General features: G+C 38.0%; 1 protein-coding gene across 3 annotated transcripts in view; it reads left to right on the top strand.

The window, feature by feature from the left end:
• GDPD4 (glycerophosphodiester phosphodiesterase domain containing 4) overlaps nt 1-14,448 on the top strand; it is a 251,177-nt gene that overhangs the window by 105,888 nt on the left and 130,841 nt on the right. The gene's annotated exons all lie outside the window — the stretch shown is intronic.

Raw genomic sequence — 14,448 nt, 5'->3', positions numbered from 1 at the left:
TTTTCAAAAGACTTTGTCAAGAATGTAAAAAGGCAGCCTACTCAATGGGAGAAAATATTTGGAAACCACATATATGATGAGGATTTGATATCCATGTTATATAAAGAGATCATACAACTCAACGATATAAAGACAAGCAACCCAATTAGAAAATGGGCAAAAGACCTGAATAGACATTTCTCCAAAGAGGAAATACAAACAGCCAAAAAGCACATGAAAAAATGGTCAACATCACTAGCTATTAGGGAAATGCAGATCAAAACGAAAATGAGATACCATTTCACACCTTATAGGATGGCCATTATTTAAAAAACAAAGCAGAAAACTACAAGTGCTGGAGAGGATGTGGAGAAATAGGAACACTCCTTCACTCTTGGTGGGAATGTAGAATGATGCAGCCTCAATGGAAAACACTTTGACAGTACCTCAAGAAGCGGGATACAGAACTGCCATATGATCCAGCAATCCCATTACTACAAATAGATTCAGAAGAACTGAAAGGAAGGATGTGAATTGATGTTGGCACATGTGTTCATAGCAGCATTATTCACAATAGCTAAAGCATGGAACCAGCTCAAATATTTATCCACTGATGTGGTATATACATACAATGGCATACTATTCAGCTGTAAGAAGAAATGAAATTGGGAGGCATATGACAACATGGATGAATCTTGATAAACATATTGAGTGAAATAAGCCAGGCACAAATGGACAAATAGTGTATAGTTTCACTAATATGAACTGAATTGGATGAGTAAATTCATGGAGGTAAACTTTAAAGTATAGGTTACTAGTGATATAATGTAGGTTGAGAATGTGAGCTGATGCTTAATGTATGCAGAATTTTTAATAAGGTTTATTGTAAAAGTGTGGAAATGAATAGAATTGATGGTAATATGTTATGGTGAGTTTAATCAACACTGCTGATTTGTAAATGTGATTATAGCTGAGAGGGGTAGTCTGTGGATGTTAATATCAATTGAAAGGAAGCTAGAGGATAGTGTAGGGAATGTATAACTGATTTCAGTAGCGGGTGAAGATTGTGGTTAATAGTATAAATAGAAGAATATTCTTCTTTTGCAAAGTGTTAAGAATATGGTGATACACAGGAAAACTACAAGTAATGTATCTTATGCATGATAGTTAAAATAATAGTGTAAAATTTTTGCATCAATTTCAAAGAAGATATTATATCAACTTTAGGGGACAACAATGGGGGTATGGGACTTTTCCTTTTGGAGTAATGAAAATGTTCTAAAATTAGACTGAGGTGGTGATAGCATAATTCTGTGATGAAGATAATTGTCATTGAGTGTACCCTTTGAATATGCTGTTCAGAGCCTGGCACTGTATAAAACAGGGAATCCAGTGGTGAAAGATGGACTGTGGTTAACAGAACAAAGATGAAAACATTCTCTCACCAGCTATAAAAACATGCAATATTAATACAAGGTGTTAATAATCAGGTGGGTTGGGGGGAAAGTACACCAAATGTAAGATATGGGCAATAGTTAATTATATTTTGATGATGCTTTTTAGTAGGTTGTAACAAATGTTTCACAACACCGCAAGGTGTTTTTTGTGGGATGATGTATGGGAGCCCTGTGTGATGATATGCATTTTTTTGTGTGCAAGTTCACAACTTTTACTACACACTTATTGTTTAGGTATGTGCATGTATGAATGATATACTTTAATAAAATTTTCTAATAAAAAAGAAAATGAGAAAAGATTAGAAAAGGGTTCACCACAAAAGATCAACTAAACTCAAAAGCAGGCAGGATTAGACAAAATTAAGGACAAAGGAAGCATAGACCTTAAAAAAAAGACGAGCAGAATGGCAGAATTAAGTCTTGCATTACCAGTATTTACTTTAGATGAAAATGGGTTAAACTCTCCAGTGAAAAGGCCGAGGGTAGAAGAATGGATAAAAACACATGTCTCAACCATATGCTGTTTATAAAAGACTTACCTTTAACTTCAAAGACAAAAGTAGGTGGGAAGGGAAAAAAATTTCCATGCAAATTTTAACCATAAGAGAGCTGGGATGGCTACACTTATATCAGATAAGGTAGACTTCAATTCAAAAACTCTTACAAGGGACACTATCTATTGATAAAAGGGTCATTTTGTCAAGAAGATATAATAGCAAGATGGTATTGGCTTACTCACAAAAAAAGGCTGAGAAGGGGCAAAATCCTAACCAAGAGAACTGTTTTGGGAACCCAAAGAGCAAGAGGCTTCAGGGCTGGGGGGAACTGGACAAAGAAATAAAAGAGCCCAAGTGAAAACTGAAACATCGACAACAGCAAGAAAATAGAATAAGAGGAATGAACGTCAAAGTGAAAGCTGATCACACACACACACAATAACAACAAAATAAAACCCTAGATTAGAAAGAGAAGCTAATCAACTGAACAAATCCATCAAGATAAACCAATGCCTAGACACCAACAAAAAATTACAACCTGTACTAAAAAAGAGGAAAATATAGCCCAGTCCAACAAACCAACTAAAAAACAGGAGGAGATTCAGAATATGGAACAACTAATCAGAGATGTCCAAACAAATACCATGAATCTACTTAATGATGTGAAGGAAGAGATTAAATATATTAAAACATTGGGAGAACACACTGAAGAAATTGTAAACATACATAAAAAGATAATGGAGATATGATGGTGAGGAATGACACAATACAAGAAATCAAAAATAAATGGAAGCACATAACAGATTTGAACATGCAGAGGAAAGAACCAGTGATGTAGAAGACAGTACAGCTAAAATCAAATAGACAATAGAACAAATAAATAAAAAGATAGAAAAACTCCAGCAGGTCACGGACAATTACGGGACATTGTAGTTCCCCCCAGGGCCCACTGGATGGAACGTGGGAGAGTGTGGGCTATAATGTGGACCATTGACTAGGGGTGCAGTGATGCTCAGAGATGTACTTACCAGGTGCAATGGATATGTCACGATGATGGGAGAGAGTGTTGCTGTGGGCAGAGTGGGGGGTGGGGGCAGTGGGGTTGAATGGGACCTCATTTTTTTAATGCAATTTTTAAAAATAAATAATTGAAAAAAACAACAACAACAAAAAAAAAACACAAAACTCCAGCAGGAACTTAGAGATTTGAATAACAACATGAAACACATGAATATATGCATTGTAGGCATCCCAGAGGGAGAAGAGAAGGGAAAGGGAGCAGAAGGTATGTTGGAGGAAATAATGGTTGAGAACTTTCCAACTCTATTGAAGGACATGGATGTATATGTCTAGGAAGTGCAGCATACCCCAAACAGTATAAATCCTAAGAGGCCTACTCTAAGATATATACTTGTCAAATTGACCAATGCTCAAGAAAAGGAATACCGAAAGCAGCAAGAGGAAAGAGAGCCATCACATACGAGGGAAGCTCAATAAGATTAAATGCTGATTTCTCATCTGAAACCATGGAGGCAAGAAAGCAGTGGTATGATATAGTTATGGTGCTAAAAGAAAAAAACATCCAGCCAAGAATTCTCTATCCAGAAAAACTGTCATTCAAAAATGAGGGAGAGTTCAAAATATTCACAGATAAACAGAAATTAAAAGAGTATGTCAATAAGAAACCTGCTTCAAGAAACACTGAAGGGAGTTCTGCAGGTTGAAAGAAAAAAAACAGGAGAGAGAGAGAGTTGGAAGAGAGTGTAAGAACAACTAAAAAAGACAAGAAGAGATAAAAACAACATATGGCATACACAAACCAAAATAAAATATAGCTAATGTATGTAATTCCTTGACAATAAAATGTTGAATGTTAATGGACTAAACTCACCAGTCAAGAGACACACAATGGCAGAATGGACAAGGAAATATGACCCATCTATATGCTATCAACAAGAAACCTACCTTAGACCCAGGAGTGCAAGGAGGCTGAAAGTAAATGGTTGGAAAAGAATTTTACAAGCAAACAATAACCAGAAAAGGGCAGGAGTAGCTATACTAATATCAGACAAAATGGACTTTAAATGCAAAACTATTGTAAGAGACAAAGGCAGACACTATATAGTAATAAAAGTTCTATCAAGAAGAAAAAAACAATCATAAACATTTATGCATCTAACCAGAGCACCTCAAAATACATGAGGCAAACACTGGAAAACTAAGTGGAGACTTTAATACACCATTATCACCATTAGACAGAACATCTTGACAGAGAATCAGTAAAGAAACAAAGAACTGGAATAATACATTAGAGGATCTGGACCTAATGGATATATACAGAATATTACACCCCAAAACAGTGGAATATACATTCTTCTCAAGGGCACATGGATCATTCTCCAGGATAGACCACATGCTAGGCCACAGAACAACTCTCAATGAATTCAGAAAGATTAAAATTATACAAACTAATTTCTCTGACCACAGTGGAATGAAGCTGGAAATCAGTAAGGTACAGAGAATCAGATTAGGCACAAAGATATGGAAGTTGAACAATATGCTCTTGGACAGTGGGTTAGGGAGAAAATCACAAAAGAAATCAGTAAGTACCTTGAAATGAATGAAAAGGACAACACAACATGTCAAAACCTATAGGATGCAGCAAAAGCTGTACTGAGGGGAAATTTCATAGCCATAAATGACTATATGAAAAAAGAAAGAAGAACTAAAATCAAAGACCTAACTGCACACCTGGAGAAATTAGAAAAAGAACAATAAACTAACACCAAAAGAAGTAGAAAGAAGGAAATAACAAAAATTAGAGCAGAACTAAATGAAATTGAAAATAAGAAAGCACTGGAAAAAATAAAACTGAAAGCTGATTCTTCAAGAAGATCAATAAATTGACAAACACTTAGCTAGACTAACGAAGAAAAGAGAGAACATGCAAATATATAAAATAAGAAACAAGGAAGGAGATATTACCATTGATCCCACAGAAATAAAGAAGATTGTAAGAGGATACTTTGAAAAATTATATGCCAACAGGATGGATAATTTAGAGGAAATGGACAAATCCCTAGAAATACATAAGCAGTCTACATTGATGAAAGAAGAAATTGATGAACTCAACAGACCAATCACAAGTAATGAGAGGAAAGCAGATTTGGCTAAACTGGTAGAGCATCTGCCTACCACATGGGAGGTCCAGGTTTCAAACCCAAGGCCTCCTGACACATGTGGTGAGCTGGCTCACACGTAGTGCTGATGTGTGCAACAAGTGCCATGCCATACAGGGGTGTCTCCCACATAGGGGAGCCCCACGCTCAAGGAGTGCACCCCGTATGGACGGCTGCCCCACATGAAAAAACTGCATCCTGCCCAGGAATGGCACTGCATACACAGAGAGCTGATGCAGCAAGATGATGCAACAAAAAAGACACAGATTCCCAGTGCCACCAACAAGAATTCAAGTGGACACAGAAGAACACACAGAGAATGGACATGGAGAGCAGACAACTGGGCGGGGGGGGGGGGGGCGGAGAAAGGGGAGAGAAATAAAAAATAAATCTTTAAAAAACAAAAACAAGTAATGAGATAGAATTAGTCACCAAAAACCTCCCTACTAAGAAGAGCCCAGGATGAGATGGCTTCACAGGTGAATCCTACCAAACATTCCAGAAAGAACCAACACCAATCCTGCTTAACTTCTCCCAAAAAAATGGAAGTGGAGAAAAATTGTCTAACTCATTCTGTGATGCCAACATCACCCTAATACCAAAGCAAAACAAAGACACCAAAAGAAAAGAAAAGTATAGACCAATCTCTCTAATGAACTGAGATGTTAAAATCCCTCAGCAAAGTACTTGCTAATCATATTCAACAGCACATCAAACTATTTATACACCATGACCAAGTGGGTTTCATCCCTCGTATGCAAGGATGGTTCAACATAAGAAAATCAATTAATGCGATACACCACATAAACAGATTGAAAGAAAAAAAATAAAATGATCATCTCTATAGAAAAAGCATTTGACAAAATACAACACTCTTTCCTGATAAAAACACTACAAAAGATAGGAATAGAAGGAAACTTCCTCAACATGATAAAGGGTATAAATGAAAAACCCACAGTTAACATCATATTCAATGGAGAAATCCTGAAAGCTTTCCCTCTAAGATCAGGAACAAGACAAGGATGCCCACTTTCACCGCTCCTATTTAACATTGTGTTAGAAGTACTTGCCCTACCCCAGCCAGCTAACAGGGAGGTGAAGAAGTTCAACCACCACACCAGGGAGCCAGGAGTGCCTACAACTGCAAGCAGGAGAATTGCATCCATCATCCATGTGGAATCTAAGCCCCCTCTCGATATAGAGGTGGAGTGGACATAACCATCCCAGGGTCCACAGGATGGAGGAATAGAGTATGGATTAGGGTAGACTTACTGATATTCTATTTTGGAACTATTGTGATTAGTAATTGGAAGAAAATGTAACATTGATGTGGAGAAAGTGGCCACAGTAGCTGCTGAGGGTAGGGAGAGGGAAGAAGAGATATGATGTGGGAGCATTTTTTGGACTTGGCGTTGTCCTGGGTGGTACTGCAGGGACAGTTGCTGGACATTGTATGTCCTGCCATGGCCCACTGGGTGGACTGGGGCAAAGTGTAAACTATAATGTAAACGATTATCCATGTGGTGCAGCAGTGCTCAAAAATGTATTCACCAAATGCAATGAATGTCCCATGATTGTTCATATGGGAGGAGTGGGGTAAGGGGGGTGGGGGGTATATGTGGACCTCATATTTTTTGAATGTAACATTAAAAAAAATAAAGACAAAAAAAAAAAAGTACTTGCCTTGAGCATTTACAGAAAAAAAATATATAAAAGACATCCAGATAAGAAAGGAAGAAGTGAAAATTTCACTGTTTGTAGATGATATGATCCTCTACATAGAAAGCCCTGAGAAATCTACAACAAAGTTTCTAGAGCTTTATAAATGAGTTCAGGAAAATCACAGGTTATAAGATCAATGCACACAAATCAGTAGCATTTCTATACACCAGTAATGAGCAATCTGAGGAGGAAATCAAGGGAAAATCCCATTTACAATAGCAACTAAAATAAATACCTAGGAATAAATTTAACTAAAGATGTAAATGACTTAAACACAGAAAACTATACAACATTGTTAAAGGAAATCAAAGAAGACTTAAATAAATAGAAGATTATTCCCTGTTCATGGATAGGAAGACTAAACATCATTAAGATTTCTATCCTACTCTAACTGATCTACAGATTTAATGCAATCCCAATAAAAATCACCACAGCATTTTTTACTGAACTGGAAAACTAACTATGAAATTTACTTGGAAAGGCACAAAGTCCCAAATAGCCAAAGACATATTGAAAAAGAAAAATGAAATCAGAAGGATCACACTACCTGACTTTAAAACATACCACAAAGCTACAGTGGTCAAAACTGCATGGTATTTGCACAAGGATAGACATACTGACCAATGGAACTGAATTGAGAGTTCTGATATAGACCTTCACATATACCGTTAACTGATCTTTGACAAGGCCACCAAGCTCATTTAACTGGGAGAGAATGGCCTCTTCAACAGATGGTGCTTGGGGAACTGATATCCATATCCAAAAGAATGGAAGATGAACACCATCTCACACCTTATAGAAAAAATAACTCAAGATGGATCAAAGATCTAAATATAAGATTCAAGACCATAAAGACCTTGGAAGATAATAAAAGCTTCTACAGGATCTTATAATAGAAAATGACTTGAAGAACTTCACACCCAAAGCATGAGCAGCAAAAGAAAAAATAGAAACATGGAACTTCCTCAAAATTAAAAACTTTTGCATCTCAAAGGAGACTGTCAAAAAAATGAAAAGGCAGCCTGCTCAATGGGAGAAAATATTTGGTAACCATATAGCTGAAAGGGCCTAATATCCTGCATATGTAAAGAAATCTTACACCTTGAAAATAAAAAAGGCAAGCAACCCATTTAAAAGATGAGCAAGTGATTTAAATAGACATTTCTCCAAAGAAGAAATACAGATGGTTAAAAAGCACATGAAGGGAAGCGGACTTGGCCCAGTGGTTAGGGTGTCTGCCTACCACATGGGAGGTCCGCGGTTCAAACCCCGGGCCTCCTTGACCTGTGTGGAGCTGGTCCATGCACAGTGCTGATGTGCACAAGGAGTGCCGTGCCACACAGGGGTGTCCCTGCATAGGTCAGTCCCATGCGCAAGGAGTGCGCCCCATAAGGAGAGCCGCCCAGCGCAAAAGAAAGTGCAGCCTGCCCAAGAATGGCACCACACACACGGAGAGCTGATGCAGCAAGATGACACAACAAAAAGAAACACAGATTCCCGTGCCGCTGACAACAACAGAAGCAGACAAAGAAGAACACGCAGCAAATGGACACAGAGAACAGACAACTCGGGGTGGGGGATGGGGAGGAGAAATAAATAAAAATAAATCTTAAAAAAAAAAGCACATGAAAAGATGCTCAACATCATTAGCTATTAGGGAAAGGCAAATCAAAACTTTACTGAAATAGTATCTTTTCACACATTAGACTGGCAGCGTTTAAAAAAACAGAGGACTACAAGTGCTGGAGAGGATGTGGAAGAATGGGAACCCTCATCCACTGCTGGTGGGAATGTAGAATGGTGCAGCCATTATGGAGGGCAGTTTGGCAGTTCCTTAGAAAATTAACTGTAGAACTATCATATGATCCAGCAGTTTCACTGCTGGGTATATACCCTGAAGAACTGAAAGCAAGGACACGAACAGATGTATGCACACCAATGTTCATAGCAGTATTATTCAGTATTGCCAAAAGTTGGAATCAATCCAAATGCCCTTCAGCGGATAAATAGATAAACAAATTGTGGTCTATACACACAATGGAATATCACTCAGCTGTAAGAAGAAATACTGTTACACATGGGATAAGTTGGATGAGTCTTGAGGACCTTAAGTTGAGTGAAGCAAGCCAGGCACTGAAGGACAAATATTACATGACCTCACCTGTATGAATTAAGCAAATTGAGCAGACTTACAGAGCTAGTTCAGAAGATAGGTTTACAGGATATAGAAAGGGAGAAGGTTGTGAGTCAATGCCCATATGGGTAAAATCTATTATAAGGTGGCAATGTGTAGTTTTACAGTGGAGGGGCATGACAATGGTGTAATGAGACTGTTGGGTTGGGTGGTGCTGGTTTGTCAGGGGGGTGGGGTGGGAAGGGTGGGTTGGATTGTGCATGGAACTGCAGGGAGGGTTGGGGTAAGGGGCAGGTGAACACTGGGAGTTGGCAGGAACATGGTTGAAACTACAATGTTGGAAATGCTCTGTTGGCAATATGGCAAGTGAGGGTTGCTGGTTTGGGGTGTTGGATGTGGGGGACATTTGAGACAGGGCACACCTGGGGCAGGCTTCTAGGGAGAATGTGAGTGTTCATCTTGCCGTAGAATGTTATCAGTTGGTGGAGACCCACATAATGAGTGGCAAGATGGTGGACTCCCATCCTGGTGAGGCCTGCTATGTTCTCAAATAGAGAGGTAAGAGTCTTTCAAGAGTATGGGCAGTGCCTAATAAGGGAGGACAGACCAGTGTGTCAAGCCCTCAGTGTTGCAAGTAACTATGAATCTTGTCTTTTAAGGAATGAAGCCTGGTGATTGTGGTGGGTCCCGAGGGGAGGGGGAGGGAGGAATAGAACAGATGGAACAGGGGACATTTTGGTGGTGATGGAAGTGTTATACATGATCTTGCTATGGTGGATACAGGCCATGTTAAATTACATCAAAATTTGTAAAATTGTATGGTCCAAAATGTATACCATAATCTAAACCATTGACCTGGTTGATAGCTATGTTTCAATATTTGTACAGCAGTTTTATCAAATGTACCATCTGCATATAAATGTTATTAATAGGGGATGGGGGAAAGGGAGAGGATGTTAGGTATTTGGGAGTCCCCTGTATTCAGTATGTGACTTTCTGTAATCTAAAAATTCTTTGAAGACAAAATGAAAAAAGTAAGACACTGGGGGAATAAACAGAAGAAAATGTCACTGTACATATAGGACAACATCTTACAGTGATGAAAGGAAAAATGTTAAAACATTTTTTAAAAATATTTTTTCTTTAGTTTCTATTATCCCAAATTCTTTTAATTAAAAATTTTTTTGTATTTTATTTCTTATTTTAAGACTATCATTATAATTTCATTTTCTTATTAATTGTATTTGACTATTTTATTGGCTTCATTTTTGAAGACGTTTTGGATCACAGACGGTTACAACTGTGGGAGGGGAGGATCATTGGTGTGGGGTTTCAGTGATGGTAGAAACATGGGTGGAGATTCACACAATAACCAAAGGAATATCAAATTCCTACCCTGGGAGCTCTGCCACATTCTGTAATGGAACACCAAGAATCCTCAAGTAGATGGGCAGTGATTAGTGAAGGATGGTCCATTGACAGGCCCTTGATAATGATGACTGTGCTTTACTTTACTCTTGAAATGGAAACTTAGCCTAGTACTACAGGGTGCCTAAGAGTTGCCTCCTGGGAGCCACCTTGTTGCTCAAATGTGGCCTCTCTCTAAGCTGAACTCAGCATATACATACATTACCTTCCCCTAAGCATGGGACATGACCCCCAGGAATGAGCCTTCCTGGCACTGAGGGATTTCTACCAAGCACCAACTAGCAATGCAACTGGAAAAAGACCTTGACCAAAAGGGGGGAAAGGTAGACAAATGAGTTTATATGGCTAAGAGACTTCAAAGTGGGTCAGGAGGTCATTCCAGAGGTTATATTTATTCACATCTAAGCAGGATCTCATTGACTGCCAAAGTAGATACTACCCCAAATAGTGGGACTCCTGAGGGCTCTGGAGACATCCAGACACTATAGTCAGGGCAGATAGCTCAGGAGTTTGGTGCCTTGCCAGTAGGCCCTACTTTGGAATTTATGCTCCCCAGGGTGACAGTTGGACTCAGTTGTGGTTTCCCTACACATGGCTCTCCTGTTCTTCTATTTGAACCTACAATTAGTACTAGAGTTGGTAGGAATACACCCAAGAGACTTAAATCTTTGGGCTGTCCATGTACCAGCCAGCCCTGAATCTCAATGAAGTTGCAACACCTATTCTCCTGTACATTGGTCTCACCCAGGACAACTAACAAGGAGGTGAGGTCCCATGCTCACAAATCCATGCTTTGTGGCAATGCTGCAAAATGTGTTCATCAGTTGCAATGAATGTACCACACTAAAAAAAAGAAGATATAATAATTTAAAAATACATTTTTAATTTATTTTTAAAAGATACTTAGATTACATCAAATGTTACATTAAAAAATATAAGGGACTCCCATATGCTCCACTCCCCACACCTCCCACTTTTCCATACATTAACTTCTTTCATAGTGTGGTACATTCATTGCAAATGGTGAACACGTTTTGGAGCATTGCCACTAAGCATGGATTATAGTTTACATTGTAGATTACACTCTCTCCCACTCAATTCTGTAGGTTTTGGCAGCATATATAATGGCCTGTATCTGTCACTGCAATGTCATTCAGGATAATTCCAAGTCCTGAAAACAGAAGACTTTTAAACAACCAATGGATTAAAGAAGAATTCAGAACAGAAATTAGAAAATACCTTGTGAGCAATGAAAATAAAACAGCACACCAAAACTTATGGGATGTTGTAAGGCACTGTTTCAAAGGGAAATTTATAACTATAAACACTTAAATTAAAAAGAAAGATTTCAAATCAGTAATCCAACATTAAACCTAGGGGAAACAGAACAAGAGGAATGAACTAAACCCAGAATGAGCAGGAGGAAATAAGATTAGAGCAGAGTTAAATGAAATAAAGAATATCAAGACAGTGGAGAGAATCAATGAAACCAAACCTCATTCTTTGAAAACATCAATACATTTAACAAACCTTTAAGCTGATAAAAAGGAGAAAGGATGCAAATAATTAAAACCAGAAATGTAAGCAGGGACCTTACTACTGACTTTACAGAAATAAAATGGATTATGAGAGAACGCTGTGAAAAATTTACACCAAAAAATTAGACAACCTAGATCAGGGGTTCTTAACCATTTTTTCCCCCACGGGCCCCTTTGCCAGTCAGGTGAAAACCATGGACCACTTACTATGTCCACACTTATTATGTGTATTTTTAAATACATATATCACACCTGCACCAACACATCCCCATAAGAATAATGTTTTTTAATCTAAATTTAAGCTCCTTGTTAAGAACCCTTGACTTAGATGAAATGGACTAATTTCTTTTAAAAAACCCCACAAGTTAGCTAAACTGACTCACAAAAAATTAAAATATCTTAACAAACCAAGTAAAGATAATATCAGTAATAACCTTCTGAGAAAGAAAAGTTCAGGATCAGGTAGCTTCACTGGTGAACTTTACAAAACATTCAAAGAAGAATTTAAACCAATCCTCTCCCCAAAAATTGAATAGGAGAGAACATTTCCCAACTCATTCTGGAAAGCCAGAATTAGCCTAAAACCAAACCCAGAAAAGGATGTCACAATAAAAGAAAATTAGAGACTGAAATAAACATAGATGCAAAAATCCTTAACATAATACTAGCAAACCAAATCCAATCGAACCTTAATAAGGTTATACAGGGAAACGGACTTTGGCCCAGTGGTTAGGGCGTCTGTCTACCACATGGGAGGTCCGCGGTTCAAGCCCCGGGCCTCCTTGACCCATGTGGAGTTGGCCCATGTGCAGTGCTGATGCGGGCAAGGAGTGCCGTGCCACACAGGGGTGTCCCCGGCATAGGGGAGCCCCACGTGCAAGGAGTGCACCCATAAGGAGAGCCGCCCAGTGCGAAGGAGGGAGCAGCCTGCCGAGGAATGGCGCTGCCCACACTTCCCATGCCGCTGACAACAACAGAAGCGGACAAAGAAACAAGACGCAGCAAAAAGACACAGAAAAAAAATAATAAGGTTATACAGCAAGATTTATCCCATGGGATTTATCTCAGGAAGGCAAGAGTGGTTTAACATAAGTAAAAAAAATTTAATGTAATACACCACATTCATAGAGTGAAGGAAAAAAACGTATATGATCATCTTAGATGACACAGAAAAGGCATTTGGCAAAATTCAGCACCCTCTATGGATAAAAACAATCAGAAAACTAGGAGTAAAAGTGAACTTTCCCATTGTGATAAACGTCATTCATGAAAAACCCATAGCTAGTATCATACTCACAGAAAGACCAAAAGCTTTTCCCTTACGATCAGGAGCAGGACAAGGATGCCCACTTTCACCACTGCTAATTAACATTGTACTGGAAATTCTAGCCACAGCAATTGGGCAAGAAAAAGAAATAGAATGATCCACATTGAAAGGAAAGAAGTAAAATATCTCAATTGGAAGATGATATGATCCTGGATATAAAAAATCCTGAAGAATATGCAGGAAAGCTATAAGAGCTAATAAAGGAATTCAGCTAGGTGGTGGGGTACAAGATCAACACACAAAATCATTGGTGTTTCTAGATACCAGCAATGAACAATCTGAAAAAGAAATTTTTTAAAGTGTCATTTACAATAACATCTAAGCAGGGTAGGGGAGTTTATGGGGACCTCATATTTTTTAAATGTAACATTTAAAAAAAATAGAAAAATAAATCTTCTGTACCCTGATGGGGAAAAAAACATCTAAAAGAATAAAATATATATTAATAATGTTTACCCTAGTATATAAATGACTTGTAAACAAAAACTATAAATCACTGCTGACAGAAATGAAATAAGACTTAAATACATGGTAAGGCATCTCATATTCATGGATTGGAAGAGTTATTATTGTTAAGATGTCAGTACTACCCAAAGTGATATACAGTCCCAGTCAAATTTCCAGCAGCCTCCTTTTCAGAAATGGAAAAGCTACTCATCAAACTTACATGGACTAGCCAGGGACCCCCAAATAGCCAAAAGCATCTTGGAAAATAAAAGAACAAAGTTGAAGGACTCATACTCCCTCATACTTCAAAATTATTACAAAGCTATAATAGTAAAACACTCTGTGGTACTGGCATAAGTACAGAAAAATAGGCCAATTTTATAGAAGTGAAAGTCCAAAAATAAATCCACACATCTGTCACCAATTGATTTTCAACAAGGGTGCTAAGTTCATTCAATAGGGAAAGAATAGTCTCTTTAAAAATGATTCTGGAAAAACCAGATAGCAATGTGCAGAAGATAAAATGGCATCCCACCCTCACACCATATACCAAAATTAACACAAAATGGATCTACAACCTAAATATAAGCACTAAAACAATAAAACTCTTAGAAGATAGGAAAATCTTGAGTACTTTGTATTAGACAACAGATTCTTAGATATGACACTAAAAATCCAAGCAACAAAAGAAAATTAGATAAATTGGACTTCATCAAAATTGAAATTTTTTTTTGTCCATC

This window comes from Dasypus novemcinctus, chromosome 10 (genome assembly GCF_030445035.2).
Source record: "Dasypus novemcinctus isolate mDasNov1 chromosome 10, mDasNov1.1.hap2, whole genome shotgun sequence".
NCBI classification, from domain to species: Eukaryota; Metazoa; Chordata; class Mammalia; order Cingulata; family Dasypodidae; genus Dasypus; species Dasypus novemcinctus.
Note: the sequence above shows the minus strand (reverse complement) of the source record. Positions and strands in the feature narration are given on the sequence as shown.